The sequence below is a fragment of the Cervus elaphus genome, chromosome 23 (genome assembly GCF_910594005.1).
Source record: "Cervus elaphus chromosome 23, mCerEla1.1, whole genome shotgun sequence".
NCBI classification, from domain to species: Eukaryota; Metazoa; Chordata; class Mammalia; order Artiodactyla; family Cervidae; genus Cervus; species Cervus elaphus.
In genome coordinates this window covers 49,810,575-49,826,715 of record NC_057837.1, presented here as the reverse complement: position 1 = coordinate 49,826,715, position 16,141 = coordinate 49,810,575, and positions in this window count along the sequence as shown.

Genomic DNA, 16,141 nt, shown 5'->3' with positions numbered 1-16,141 from the left:
ATATATATATCAACAAATAATTGAAAATTTGATGAGTAGTGGGACATTTACTAGTTAAAAGTACCTCTTCTCAAAATAGTTCTTAATTTTAAAATGTGAAATTTACAATGGAGAATGCTAAAGACACCACTTTAACCCAGTGATCACCAGTTATCGTTCAGTCTCGAAATCGTGTCCAACTCTGTGACCTCATGGGCTGCAGCATGCCAGGTTTCCCCATCCTTCACTATCTCCTGGAGTTTGTGCAAATTCATGTCCACTGAATCAGTGATACCATCCAACCATCTCATCCTCTGTTGTCCCCTTCTCATTCTCTGTTGCCCCCTTCTCTTCCTGCCCTCAATCTTTCTCAACATCAGGGTTTTTTTTCGGTTTGTTTGTTTTTCTTCCAATGAGTTGTCTCGTCCCATCAGGTGACCAAACTATTGAAGCTTCAGCTTCAACATCAGTCTTTACAATGAATACTCAGTGTTGATTTCTTTTAGTATTAACTGGTTTGATCTCTCTGGAGTCCAAGGAACTCTAAAGAGTCTTCTTCAGCACCACAATTCACCATAACTCAAAGCATGAATTCTTTGGCAATCAGCCTTCTTTATGGTTCAACTGTCACACCATTACATGACTCCTGGAAAAAACATACATAATATTGGCTACAAGGACCTTTGCTGGCAAAGTGATGTCTCTGTAACATGCTATCTAGATTTGTCATAGCTTTTCTTCCAAGGAGCAAGTGTTCTTTACTTTCATGACTGCAGTCATCAGGAGTCTAAGAAAATAAAATCTGACACTAATTCCACTTTTTCCCCTTCTATTTGCCATGAAGTGATGGGACTGGATCACCAGTAAAGGGACTCATCAAAAGTGTGTGTCACACATGTGAAACAATGAGATGAATGCAGCATTAGTTTTGTGATTTTTTTTCCTGCCAGTGAAGCATGACAAAGTTAATTATAGAACAAAAATAAGATGAGTACAAATTCAAGCTGAGGAGCATTCTACAAAACAGATGACCTTTAATCTTCAAAATTTTCAAGGTTAAAAAAGTCAAGAAATGACCAAGAATTTGCACAGGTTGAAAAAAACTAAGGAGACATGACAACTGCAATGCAGCATGATTCTTTTCTTTTTTAATTCTTATAATTCACCTACTAAAGTGTTCTATTTTTCCAGCTTATTGGGGAATAACTGACAAATAGAATTATATATAAACTATATGATATGATATACATGTACATTGTGAAATCGTATTGTTCTGAAATAAAACCCTTTACTGAAGCAAATGTTGAAACTTGGATGGGACTTGAGGATTATATAGTAAAAATGCATTAATGTTAATTTCCTGATTTTGTTATACATATTGTAATTAAGGCTTCCCAGTGGTAAAGAATCCCCTTGTCAATGCAAGAGATGAAGGAGACATGGGTTTGATCCTTGTGTTGGGAAGATCCCCTGATGCAGGAAATGGCAACCACCTACAATATTTTTGCCTAGAAAATTCCATGGACAGAGGAGCCTGGTGGGCTATAGCCCATGGGGTCACAAAGAGTCAGACAGAGAATGTCCTTGTTCATATAAAATACACTAAAATATTCATGGGTATTGGGGCATCAGGTTAATACATTATTCTCAAATGGCTCAGGGGAGAGATATTTTTGTACTGTACTTGCAAAAATAAACAAATAGGTTCTCCTAGAGTTGTAGACTCTAATTAACCATGTGGCTGGTCTAGTTAATCACAGAAATGTTGATGAAACAAAATGAAGAATAAGGGACACCTTACATTTCAAAGTCAGGGGTTTCCATAGATTCTAAAGCAATGCAAGTTTTCAACTAGCTTAAAGTAAGTGATCATTCCTGTCAAGGTTTCCAAAAGTGCAATGATGGAGCAGACACTCTGGGCCCTACCATTCTCATGGTCCCCAGGAGCCCTTCAGTAAACATATCTCCGTCTAGTTCCTGAAGATTATTTGGTGATCAAATCTATTCTGCCTGGCTACACAGGTTTAATTAAGTCTCTCAGGAGCAGCCTAGGGGCAGTGACTAATGGATTAGTCTATTAATACTCCAGCTTCATTGCTCCATAAATGAGAGAAATCTTGAGGTGGATATTCTATGAGGCTCCTAGAGTTCCCTACTGGGACTAAGCTCAACCTGCCCGTGGTGGCAACTAGCTTGATAACACACCCTTTACAGGTGGCTTTCTCTTCCATAAATCATTCTAACTTCACTCCCTGCAATCACCTCCCAAATAAACTACATGTATTCATATCCTAGTTTCAATGTCTTGTTCCAGGGAACTCAAACTAAAACCTATTATTTTCAGTAATTATAAGTAATTATAATTATAAGTTTTATATATATATATATAATTATAAATTATAAGTAAAACTTAATTATTTTCAGTAGAGGCCAGCCTAAATCTAGGCATAGATCCATATAAAGTTAAAATATTGTGTTATCAATTTCTCATCTCACTTTAAAGCAGAAGCTTTTTGCCAATCTGTGTGAAATCTAAAAATGGCATTTGATGATGACACATTGTTAGCTGTTTTAAATATGGTTGAAAGCATACAAATAGCAGGATAAGATGCTCTTTCTATTCCAGAACATGCATTATTATAATATATATATATATACACACACACACACAATGGATGAATAGCACCATTTGCTACAAGTAAACGAAAGACATGAAGAAAACAGCTTAGAAATAAAGCAAGAGTTCAAAATCATAGTAAAAATCATCACACTAACCCAGTAGCTTAAAGGTATAAAAACCTTTCTCTATAGATTTACTCTGAAGCTATATTTCCTACAAGAAAACATACACACACACAAACACACTTTTACTTCAGTGCCCCAAGGAAATAAGACTTTGGGTCCTCATGCATTTTCAATTTGGCTGTCTCTGTCACTGGAATAAGAACAAATGAGAAACAGTAGAGGAGAAAATACAGAGCTGAGGCAAGTAGAAGTCATTCTATTATGTGCAGTCAGACTCGAGTGTGAATAGGGCTGCACCTGGAGGAAGAGAAAAAAGGAAGCATTCATCCATCTTTCCTCACGTGGGAAGCCAGATAGGGCAAAGGGGCTATCCTGTCAAGAGAATGATTCAGGAGTCCTTTCTCACTGAAGATTAATCATACCAAAGGGCAGGGGTAAAGAATACCCTGCTCTATTTGCTTCCCAATCTCTCCCCTCTGCCTGGGTCCCTAATGACTCTATTTTCATATGTCGAGATATTGGTAGAGCAGAGCTGCTGAAAGGTCTGGGACATCTGGGAGATGAATCACTCCTTGCAGAAATGGAACAATTAGCTACATTTAGTCCAACACAAAGGCCTTGAGAGGTGTCTAATTGAGTGGCCTGCAAGAGCCAGGAGGCAATGTGGATTTTAAAAGAATCCCACAATTAATTTTTGCATTGACCTAATGGGACGTAATTTGTTAATGTGTCCAAAACCCAGAGTGGGTCTTTTCCATGATGTTCATGGATTTAAAGTGCATGGCATTCCCCTCTGTTTGTGCATGCTTGGATGAGTGCATGAACAGTAAATGATGTAGTTAAATGCAAGAATCTTTTGCAGTCCATTATTAAATCTGTGACCATTTACACATAAAATGAAATATTCTGGCATGGATTAGGCCACACATTTCTCCAGAACATCAGGTTTGGAATTAGAAACATTGGCAGTGAAATGGTTTTGAAACTTTCAGACGCTTTATAAAAATTATATTGCCTTTGGACAATTTTAGAAATAGAAGGTAAAAGTGTTTTATTCAAAAAGTGGAAACCAATTATTGCACAAGCCCCTTTGTCCAAGAACTAAAGCTTACTTTCTTATAGATGCTAAAAATATATTAACTACACAAGCTTATGTGTGATTGTACTTCAGACTCCTGGTTCCCAGAGAATTAGCAGAATGTTTGTTAGTTTTAGTATCTTAAAGAAGAAATTATAGTTATTACCTAAGTGAAGTAATGGAAGGAATCTAGAGACTTGACCCTTTAGAATAATAATAATTTATCACTATAATTAAACTTGTATTTTCATAATAATGAAATTTGATGTGAATTATTCCTAGATTTTATCTCTACTTTTTTCACTGATTTTTTTGATTCCCAAACAAGCATACTATGTGAAGACAAACAGCCACTTTTACTGGAGTTCTTTGTGTGAAAAAGTGAGGGAATATAAGGAGTTGATTCACAGAAGCCCTTCCTGGCCTGAATTCAATGATGCCATAACGTCTATAATAGTCACAAAGATAACAACTAATTATCAGTCTGGAAAGATCAAATTCACTAAAATAATCACAAATCTCCCCTTCTTTCTCATGCCTACCAGTGAAGTAGCTCTGACTTAGAATTGTATTCTTGTGGCTCCCAATCACTAGGCTCCAGGGCACAGCATGCAGCAAAGGGGAGAGTGATGTGGGATTTATAATGTTGGAGGTCATATCAGTTCAGTTGGGGCTGATTTTGCAGGGGAGCAGCCTGACTGAAGAAAACAAGAGTTGAAAATTCTTAGAGATGGTACTACCAGACCACCTTACCTTCCTCCTGAGAAATCTGTATGAAGGTCAAAAAGCAATGGTTAGAAAGACAAGGCTGTATATTGTCACTTTGCTTATTTAACTTATATGCAGAGTACATCATGCGAAATGCTGGGCTGGATGAAGCACAAGCTGGAATCAAGATTGCCAGGAGAAATATCAATAACCTCAGGTATGCAGATGACACCACTCTTATGGCAGAAAGCAGAGAAGAACTAAAGAGCCTTTTGATGAAAGTGGAAAGAGGAGAGTGAAAAAGCTGGCTTAAAACTCCACATTCAAAAAATGAAGACCATAGCATCCAGTCCCATCACTTCATGGCAAATAGATGGGGAAACAATGGAAATGGTGACAGATTTTATTTTCTTGGGCTCCAAAATCACTGCAGATAGTGACTACAGCCATGAAATTAAAAAATGCTTGCTCCTTGGAAGAAAAGCTATGACCAATCTAGATAGCATATTAAAAAGCAGAGACATTACTTCACCCAACAAAAGCCCATCTAGTCATAGCTATGGTTTTTCTAGTAGTCATGTGTGGATGTGAGAGTTGGACCATAAAGAAAACTGAGCACTGAAGAACTGATGCTTTTGAACTGTGGCGTTGGAGAAGACTCTTGAAAGTTCCTTGGACTGTAAGGAGATCCAACCAGTCCATCCTAAAGGAAATCAGTCCTGGATTTTCATTGGAAGGACTGATGCTGAAATTGAAGCTCCAATACTTTGGCCACCTGATGCAAAGAACTGACTCATTGGAAAAGACCCTGATGCTGGGAAAGATTGAAGGTAGGAGAGAAGGGGATGCCAGAAGATAAGATGGTTGGATGGCATTACTGACTTGATGGACTTGAATTTGAGCAAGTTCCAGGAGTTGATGATGGACAGGGAAGTTTGATGTGCTGCAGTCCCTGGGGCTGCAAAGAGTCGGACATGACTGGGCGACTGAACTGAAATGGTGCTTCCATGAGTAGGATGATTTCTCTGTCAGAAAACAAAGCATTACAAAAAATGGGAGTAAGTAAGAGAGAAAAAGACTTAGGAATGGACCGTGTTTGTCTTGTGGCTCACCGCTGTACCTTGATGGTCACAGCCAAGTGTCTTGGACATGATAGTCACTCAGTAAATGTATAATACATGAATGTAGGCTTATGTGTCAACACAGCCCCTTAACCTAAAGAAGACTTGAAGTTAAAATAAGGCAGGTCAATGAAGATACCATATGGTAGAGGAGAATTGTTTGTGAGTTTCCACTGCAAACCCAGAATCTGCATTTATATGTAGAGTCTTCCAACATCATCTCAATTCAGTTCAGTCCCTCAGTCGTGTCTGACTCTTTGCGACCCCATTTTTGCCATAAGTGTGGTGTCATCTGAGTATCTGAGGTTATTGTTATTTCTCCCTGCAATCTTGAGTCCAGCTTGTGCTTCATCCGGCTCAGCATTTTACATGATGTACTCTGCATATAAGTTAACAGGGTGACAATATACATCTACCTCAGTTTCCAACAATCTCAGACAAATATCTGCTCAATTCAGGCAACAACACAAGTCAATTGAATGGTTTATTGCATCAGCTGGTCATCTCAGTTTTGGTCACTGGTCACTAGGTTGGTTTTGAATGCTTCCAAGGCTGGAAATCTGAAAAGATTTCCTGGGGTAGTTACCCAAAAGTAGTGAAAGTAGAGTACTAGATAAATAATTTTCACTACACTTTTGATCAACTATATACACATTGTGATGCTGATGGGTGAAAAACATTAAATTACTAGTAAACAGAATAACTGCTTCTACAGGTAGAATATCTAACAGTTCTATGAATTTTTTTTAACTTTTTTTAGTGAAAAAGTGTGAAAACTTTTCCTTGAACATCTTAGTTGCTCAGTTATCAATATCACACTTGGCTCAGACGGTAAAGTGTCTGTCTACAAAGCAGGAGACCTGGGTTCGATCCCTGGGTCGGTAAGATACCCTGGAGAAGGAAATGGCAACCCACTCCAGTACTCTTGCCTAGAAAATCCCATGGACAGAGGACCCTGGATTCCATGGGTTGGCAAAGAGTCGGACACGACTGAGTGACTTCACTTTCAAGCAAAAATCACTAGAAGAACTCTGTCAAGCCAAAATTTGTGCAAAGAAATGCATATTCTAAACAATTATTTCACTTATAATGAAACAGAGGGAAAATGTCATCCTTGATGGAAAACTGTTGGAATTCACAGACAAACAGATATCATGTGGAAATGCTTATGTTAAGAGTTAGAAATATATTCAAACAGGCATACCCTTATTATTTTCATGATCTTCATGTGATGGCATAAAGAATCTTCCAACATTTACTTTTGATACTAGGAGTGTCTCCTTAGTCCCTTGATCCTAGTTAGATTTCCTCCTTGTGAACTTTGAAATTAAAGCTAAACAACTAGCCTTGATGGCTGCAGGGCAACACAGAATGTTCTTCCTTATTATTATAGCATCTTATAGCATTTTCTCCCAGTTATTACTGAATTGAAGATTCCCACATCCTTTTAATCAAAGGTACTTCCTCCCTTCATTTCTGATTCCCATGTCTTTCCAATGGAGAAGCCCGCTCCTGTGGAGCTGTGCTTCTGAATATACTCATTTCTCTTGGTTAGGCTTAAGTTATTGTTTTTATTTATAGTGTAGCCTCATTGGTTCTAGAGTTTTTTATATTAAGATCCATGATGCATGTAGTTTTCAAACACTGGAGCTTTTTCACTGACCACAACACCAAGAAAAATACACTGTTATTTATATTTGTTTCTAAAAGTCCAATGGTACATTTATCTGTCAGCATTCTCTGACCCTGGGAGGTAATTTCTTTATTTGAAATATGAGTACATTCTGTTTCTGGAATGTCCCAGAATATAAGAATATTGGTGTGTGGTTTGCTCACCATGAGGCTTGATTGTGACTGTGTTGCTGAAGCAAGGTTACTTCTATAAGACAAGATATAAAATTCAACAGGCTGGCTGTTACATCACATTATGGACCAGGAAATGGGAGACATGCAGATGTTTGATTTACTTATCACACAAAAGTGCTTTATACCAAGGTTGCCTAATATGGTTATTTTGAAGAAGTCACTTCATGTGTTAAACTACCTTAGTTACAGAAATACATATTCTTACTTTACTCAACAATGATTTGATGTATGACCTGTGAGTCAGTCCACCTTAGGGAGTGGAATCCATGTGAAATGTTGATGTAAAGCAAGGGAAGCAGGAAGGTAGACTCTTTCAGCCAGTTTAGTTTAGTCACTCCGCTGTATTTGACTCTTTACAACCCCATGGACTGCAGCATGCCAGGCTTCCCTGTCCATCACCAACAAAGCTTGCTCAAACTCATGTCCATTGAGTTGATGTTGCCATCCAACCATCTCATCCTCTGTTGTCAACTTCTCCTCCTGCCTTCAATCTTTCTCAGCATCAAGGTCTTTTCCAATGAGTCAGTTCTTTGCATCAGGTGGCCAAAGTATTGGAGTTTCAGCTTCAGCATCAGCCCTTTCAATGAATATTCAGGACTCATTTCCTTTAGGATGGACTGGTTTGATCTCCTTGCAGTCCAAGGGACTGACAAGAGTCTTCTCCAACACCACAGTTCAAAAGCATCCATTCTTTGACACTCAGCTTTCTTTACAATCCACTCTCACATCTATACATGACTGTTGGAAAAACCATAGCTTTGACTAGACTTTGCTGGCAAAGTAATGTCTCTGCTTTTTAATATGCCATCTAGGTTGGTCAAAGCTTCTCTTCCAAGGAGCAAGTGTCTTTTAATTTCATGTCTACAGTCACCATTTGCAGTGATTTTGGAGCTCCCCAATTTAAAGTTTCAATTTTTCCCCATCTTTCTGCCATGAAGTGATGGGACTGGATGCCATGATCTTAGTTTTCTGAATGTTGAATTTTAGGCCAACTTTTTCACTCTCCTCTTTCACTTTCATCAAGAGGCTCTTTAGTTCTTCACTTTCTGCTGTAAGTGTGGTGTCATCTGTGTGTCTGAGGTTATTGATACTTCTCCTGGCAATCTTGATTCCAGATTGTGCTTCATCCAGACCAGCATCTCACATGATGTACTCTGCATAGAAGTTAAATAATCAGGGTGACAATATACAGCCTTGATGTACCCCTTTCCCAATTTTGAACCAGTCCATTGTTACACGTCCGGTTCTAACTGTTGCTTCTTGACCTGCATACAGATTTCTCAGGAGGCAGGTAAGGTGGACTGGTATTCCCATCTCTTGAAGAATTTTCCACAGTCTGTTGTGATCTACACAGTCAAAGGCTTTGACATAGTCAATAAAGCAGAAGTAGATGTTTTTCTGGAACTCTCTTGCTTTATTGATGATCTAGCAGATGTTGGCAATTTGATCTCTAGTTCCTCTGCCTTTTCTAAATCTAGCTTGAACATCTGGCATCTGGAAGTTCATGGTTCACACACCGTTGAAGCCTGGATTGGAGAACTGTCAGCATTAACTTGCTAGCATGTGAGATGAGTGCAAGTGTGTGATAAATCTGAACATTCTTTGGCATTGTCTTTCTTTGGGATTGGAATGAAAAATCACATTTTCTTGTCCCGTGGCCACTGCTGAGTTTTCCAAATTTGCTGGCATATTGAGTGCAGCACTCTAACAGCATCATCTTTTAGAATTTGAAATAGCTCAACTGGAATGCCAGCACCTCTACTAGCTTTGTTTGTAGTGATGCTTCCTAAAGCCCACTTGTCTTCACATTCCAGAATGTCTGGCTCTAGGTGAGTGATCATACCATTGTGATTATCAGGGTCATTAAGAACTTTTTTGTATAGTTCTGTGTATTCTTGCTACCTCTTCTTAATAGCTTCCACTTCTGTTATGTACATACAATTTCTGTCCTTTATTATGCCCATCTTTGCATGAAATGTTCCTTTGGTATATTTAACTTTCTTGAAAAGATCTCTAGTCTTTCCCATTCTATTGTTTCTCTCTATTTCTTTTGACTGATCACTGAGGAAGGCTTTCTTATCTCTCCTTGCTAGTCTCTGGAAATCTGTATTCAAATGGGTATATCTTTCATTTTCTCCTTTGCCTTTCACTTCTCTCTTTTTCTCAGCTACTTGTAAGACTTACTCAGACAAACATTGTGCCTTTTTGCATTTCATTTTCTTGGGGATGGTTTTGATCACTGCCTGCTGTACATTGTCAAGAACCTCCATCCATAGTACTTCAGGCACTTTGTCTATCAGATTGAATCCCTTGAATCTATTTGTCACTTTCACTATATAATTGTAAGGAATATGATTTAGGTCATACCTGAATGGTGTAGTGGTTTTCCCTACTTTCTTCAGTTTACATCTGTATTTGGCAATAAGGAGTTCATGATCTGAGCCACAGTCTGTTCCCAGTCTTGTTTTTGCTGATTGTATAGAGCTTCTCCATCTTTGGCTGCAAAGAATGTAAGCAATCTGATTTCGGTATTGACCATCTGGTGATATCCATGTGCTGAGTGTCTCTTGTGTTGTATGGAAGAGGGTGCTTGCTATGATCAGTGTGTTCTCTTAGCAAAGCTCTGTTAGCCTTTGTCCTGCTTCATTTTGTACTCCAAGGCCAAATTTGCCTGTTACTCCAGGTATCTCTTGAATTCCGACTTTTACATTCCAGTCCCCTATAATGAAAAGGATATCATTTTGGGGTATTAGTTTTAGAAGGTCTTGTAGGTCTTCATAGAACTGTTCAACTTCAGCTTCTTCAGCATTAGTACTTGGGGCATAGACTTGGATTACTGTGATACTGAATGGTTTGCTTTGGAAACGAACAGATATCATTCTGTAGTTTTTGAGATTGTACCAAAGTACCGCATTTCAGACTCTCTTTTTTCACTCTGATATGATGGTCACTCCATTTCTTCTAAGGGATTCTTGCCCACAGTAGTAGATATAATGGTCATCTGAGTTAAATTAGCCCATTATGCCCATTTTAGTTTACTGATTCCTAAAATGTTGATGTTCACTTTTGCCATCTTCTGTTTGACCGCTTCTAATTTACTTTGATTCATGGGCCTAACATTCCAGGTTCCTATGCAATATTGTTCTTTACAGCATTGGACTTTACTTTCATCACCAGTCACATGCACAACTGGGCATTGTTTTTGCTTTGTTTCAGCCTCTTCATTCTTTCTGGAGCTATTTCTCCACTTTTCTCCAATAGCATATTGGGAACCTGCTGACGGGGAGTTCATTTTTCAGTGTCAAATCTTTTTGGCTTTTCATGCTGTTCATGGGGTTCTCAAGGCAAGAATACTGAAGTAGTTTGCCATTGCCTCCTCCAGTGGATCACATTTTGTCAGAACTTTCCACCGTGACCCATCCATCTTGGGTGACCCTATATGGCATGGCTCATAGTTTCATTGAGTTAGATAAAGATGTGATCCATGTGATCAGTTTGATTATTTCTGTGATTTTTCATTCTGTCTGCCCTCTGAGGGATAAGGATAAGAGGCTTATGGAAGTTTTCTAATGAGAGAGACTGACTGTAGGGGAAACTGGGTATTGTTCTGATGGGTAGAATCTTTTTTGCCTTTATAAATTGGTTCAACTTGAATATGAAGATTTTACAAGAGTGTGTGTATTAGTCATTCAGTTGTTTCCTATTCTTTGCAACCCCCATGGACTGCAGTCTGCCAGGCTCCTCTCTTCATGGAATATTCAAGGCAAGAATACTGGAGTGGGTAGCCATTTCTCTCTCCAGGGATTGAACCCCGGGTGCCCTGCATTGGAGGCAGATTCTTACTATCTGAGTCACCAAGGAAGCCCTTCAAAAGGGTAGGTGAGGATTTTTTCTTTAGTTTGAATTTCCAGTTCTCCTATTTATCCCCAAATTATTATACTTTGGAGATTTTCTACAACAATCTGTCCTTTGCCACCATATGGGTTTTTATTTGTTTTTGCAAGTAATTCTTTGTTTTCTGAAAGGAAGAAGGTGTGGAAGCAAAAAGAAAAAAGACTCATGTGCTTGTGATTTAAATCATATGTTTTCTTTTTAGACTCAAATTCAAGAAGGTGCATGCTATTATAGATCTATCTTCTCTCTTGGTGTCATGACACCGCTTTCCAATTTATTGTTACAACTTCTTTATGATGATACTAGACAGGCCTGGGACCTGGGACCCTTTGCTTCAGTGCTGCAAAATTTGCACCTGGACAAGCCTCTCCTTGAGCAACAAAATACAAAGAAACTCAACTGGACTAAAAATAACAACTTGCATGCACAATTGGGGCAAATTCTGGACACAAAAGAAACAAAGAAACCAAAAAGCCAAACTGCTAATTTTGAGAAGCCTGGAGCAAAAACAGGGTTTTGGGGATCAAAGCAGGGTACTGTGCATGTCTCCTGCACACAATATTATCTAAGAGGTGGGCAAAACACTAAACCACTACTCTGATCTGACCCCTGGACACACCACAACCCTCAGGACACAACATTTAAGGAAAAAGCTTGCACCCATCCTTGGGGAGCAAACAAGCAAGGGAATCTGTTGTTTGTTCTTGCTCCCTCTGCTGCAGCAGGGTGCCCAATAAAGCCTTGCCTGAATTTCTTGTCTGGCCTCTAGTCAATTTCTATTGACTGGGGAAAGCCAAGAACCCTGATTCATAACAACATAAAGTCACTTCAGGATCAACAAGAGTAAATCTGGATTCAGTAACTGATAACTGCTATTTTCTCTTTTGCTCTTCATAAGCAACTGTTTATTGCATGTACCACATAATGTGCACTATACTGGAAAGATATGTAAGGGAGTTTTAAGTACCTTAAGAGACAAATACTTGGAAAACCAGAGACTACTTCTTCTGGCAAATGAAACAGGTACAAAGTCATCATGATGTGACTGGATATGTAGAAAAATAAAAAGAAATTCAGTGATGCTGAGATGTGATGGATGAGGTTGATTAGATGGTTAGTGTAGCAGGAGAAAGGAAGTATGAAGTAAAATTATGGAGGCCCTAAAGTAACTCCAGATGAGATTTGAGAGTTAAAATAAAGGTCATGGTGAAGCTGAGGTAGGTATAGGAACTTCCAGTGACAATCATGAAACTGTCAGGTATTTAGGGAAAAAAAAAAAAAAAAAATGAGTCCAACGTGGAGAACCATGCAGAAGGAGGGAAAAAAGTCCACAAAAAGGGAAGTTAAGGATCTGAGTGAGAACCTTTGGTCCTGGGTATAACCAATCAGGCAAATGCTGCTATATCATCCCCTAATTTGCAGATGGAAAAGAATCTGTCTGCAATGTGGGAGACCAGGATTTGATCCCTGGATCGGAAAGACCCCTGGAGAAGGGAATGGCAACCCACTCCAATATTCTTGCTTGGAGAATTCCATGACAGAGGAGCCTGGTGAGCTATTGTCCATGGGGTTGCAGCCAGATATGACTAAGCAACTAACACAACACCACTATATAACTTGGGAAAACACACCCTCTTCCCTGATAGGTCCTGGGTGTAACCAGTCAGGCATATGCTGGGATGGTCACCTATTGTGCATAGGGTGTAACCAATCAGGCTCTGGGAGAGGAGACAAAAATGTATACAAAGGGATGCCAAGAGGGCTCAGGGCCCTTCAGGATCAGCCTGTCCTAGTTTCTTGGGGGCCTGCTGCCTGCTTCACACTTCAGCTGTAACTGAGCTGTAACTAGTTTGTTGTTACAAACAGGGCCTACAGCCTGCTTAATAAAATCCTGCCTGTTTGAGCTATAAGTGGTCTGTGGTTCCAAATCTTTGTTATGATGAGGCAAGAACAGAGGGAGAGAATATCCCAAAATGACATTACTAAAGAAATATCTTGATGAGACCATAGCTTAAGTGTCCAAACATTGTTTGTTAGAAAATAAAGCTGAAAAAAAAAAAAAAAGAAAGAAAGAAAAAAGAAAGCTGAGAATAATTCCTGAAATAGAAAAGGACAAATGAATGGTCATATGTGAAGAGTGAGCAAAGGCAGACACCAAGTTGATGCTGAACGCCAAGCTTTCTTCATTATCCATGGGATTCAGGTCATCTTTTACTTCCTCTCTAGTCTGTATTCTAGGAATATTTAGTGACACCTCAATGTCTTCTGAGTAAAGTCAAAATTTCCTGCTTTTTTGTAGGAAATGCTGTCAGTACTCTTCCCAGGTCCAGAATATGCAAACCTGAGTAACAAGTACTAGTCTCTCCATCTCTTTTCTTTAAGGATTTTTTTCCTGGTTGCTAGAGCCATGCTTGCTGGTGAACATGGGAAGGCAGAAATATCAAGGAGTTAACAATTTCAACCCATGTGGAATTACTAAGGACTGATATATAGTACTCTCAAGTCCTTTCAACCTTTAGGAGCAAAGTACCCGAGGAATGTGTTCAGTACTGTTTCTGAGTTTCTTCAGTGAGACCGAGCTTTAGTTGCCCAGAGTTATTTGGAAATTCACTCTGGTAGCTTCTTCTCACTCTCACTTCCCACTTCTTCATTACTGTTTCCAGATCACTTTTTAAAATAAACCACTTGCATTTGAATTCTTAACTGTGAGTCTATTTTTGGGAGAAGCCAAGACATAAGGGATTAACATCATTTGTGACCAGGTCCTATCTAGTCGTCTCTTCTTTGTCATTTTCAAATGCTACAAATGTGCCATTAACTCTCTTACCAAGAATGTAAACTCACAGAGAACTTTGCCATTTTCACAATATTTAATCACACATACATCTGTTTCCCCTGAAAATCTCTGATGTCATGGAACCCAGGAACTGTATTCTATTCACATCAGGGTCCTTAAAACTTTGTATAATGCCTGGTACATATGAGATGCTGTGATTCTTAATTTTATGTGTCAATTTGATAGATCACGGAATGCCCAGACATTTGGCTAAATATTACTATGAATATCTCTGTGAAAAAATTTTTGAGTGAATCACTTGAACATACTGATGAACATGGAATCAGTAGACTGAATGAAGCAGATTGACTCCCTTAACGTGGGTGGGCCTCTTCCACTTAGTTAAAGATTTGAAAAGAATAAAAAAACCTGACTTTCCTATAAGTAAGAAGGATTTCTTACTACATGACTACCTTTGAACTAGGATATTGTGCTGTTGTTGCTGCTATTCTCTTCCTGCCTTTGGGTTTGAACTGGGTCTGCCTACTGCTGATTTGGGGACTTATCAACCTACATAATCATGTGAACCAATTTCTTACTGGTTCTGTTTTTCTCTGGAGATCCATAAGAACCCTAATACATATTTTAGTACCAATGATAGATCTAGAAGAGCTGAATTTTAAGGATAAATTTAATGAATTGGTTCCATGGTTTCTGCAATTGCTCTCCAAGCTTTTTAAGTATAAAATGTTAATAATTCTTTTCCCAGTAGTAAAGAGGGCACTGAAATTCATGACATGATATGGCAATGCTGCTGCTGCTAAGTCGCTTCAGACATGTCCGACTCTGTGCAACCCCATCCCTGGGATTCTCCAGGCAAGAACACTGGAGTGGGTTGCCATTTCCTTCTCCAATGCATGAAAGTGAAAACTGAAAGTGAAGTCACTCAGTTGTGTCTGACTTTTAGCGACCCTGTGGACTGCAGCCTACCAGGCTCCTCTGTCCATGGGATTTTCCAGGCAAGAGTACTGGAGTGGGGTGCCATTAGAGATATGCAAAACACCATTATTGGGTACTCCTAATTAACCACTTACAAGAAGCAAGGAAGTGGGTAACATTTTTGAAGACTTTTAGCAAACTAACAAATATACAAATTTGGGTAGTATACTCATTTTCACTATATTGATTCTTCTGATCCATGAACATGATATATTTCTCCATCTATTTGTGTCCTCTTTCATTTCTTTCATCAGTGTTTTATAGTTTTCTATATATAGGTCTTTTGTTTCTTTAGGTAGATTTATTCCTAAGTATTTTATTCTTTCCGTTGCAATGGTGAATGAAATTGTTTCCTTAATTTCTCTTTCTGTTTTCTCATTGTTAGTGTATAGGAATGCAAGGGATTTCTCTGTGTTAATTTTGTATCCTGCAACTGTACTATATTCATTGATTAGCTCTAGTAATTTTCTGGTGTAGTCTTTAGGGTTTTCTATGTAGAGGATCATGTCATCTGCAAACAGTGAGGGTTTTATTTCTTCTTTTCCAATCTGGATTTCTTTTATTTCTTTTTCTGCTCTGATTGCTGTGGCCAAAACTTCCAAAACTATATTGAATAGTAGTTATGAGAGTGGGCACCCTTGTCTTGTTCCTGACTTTAGGGGAAATGCTTTCAGTTTTTCACCATTGAGGATAATATTTGCTGAGGGTTTGTCATATATGGCTTTTATTATATTGAGATATATTCCTTCTATTCCTGCTTTCTGGAGGGTTTTTATCATAAATGGATGTTGAATTTTGTCAAAGGCTTTGTCTGCATCTATTGAGATAATCATATGGTTTTTATTTTTTAATTTGTTATTGTGGTGTACTACATTGATTGATTTGCGGATATTGAAGAATCTTTGCATCCCTGGGAGAAAGCCCACTTGCTCATGATGTATGGTCTTTTAAATATGTTGTTGGATTCTGTTTGCT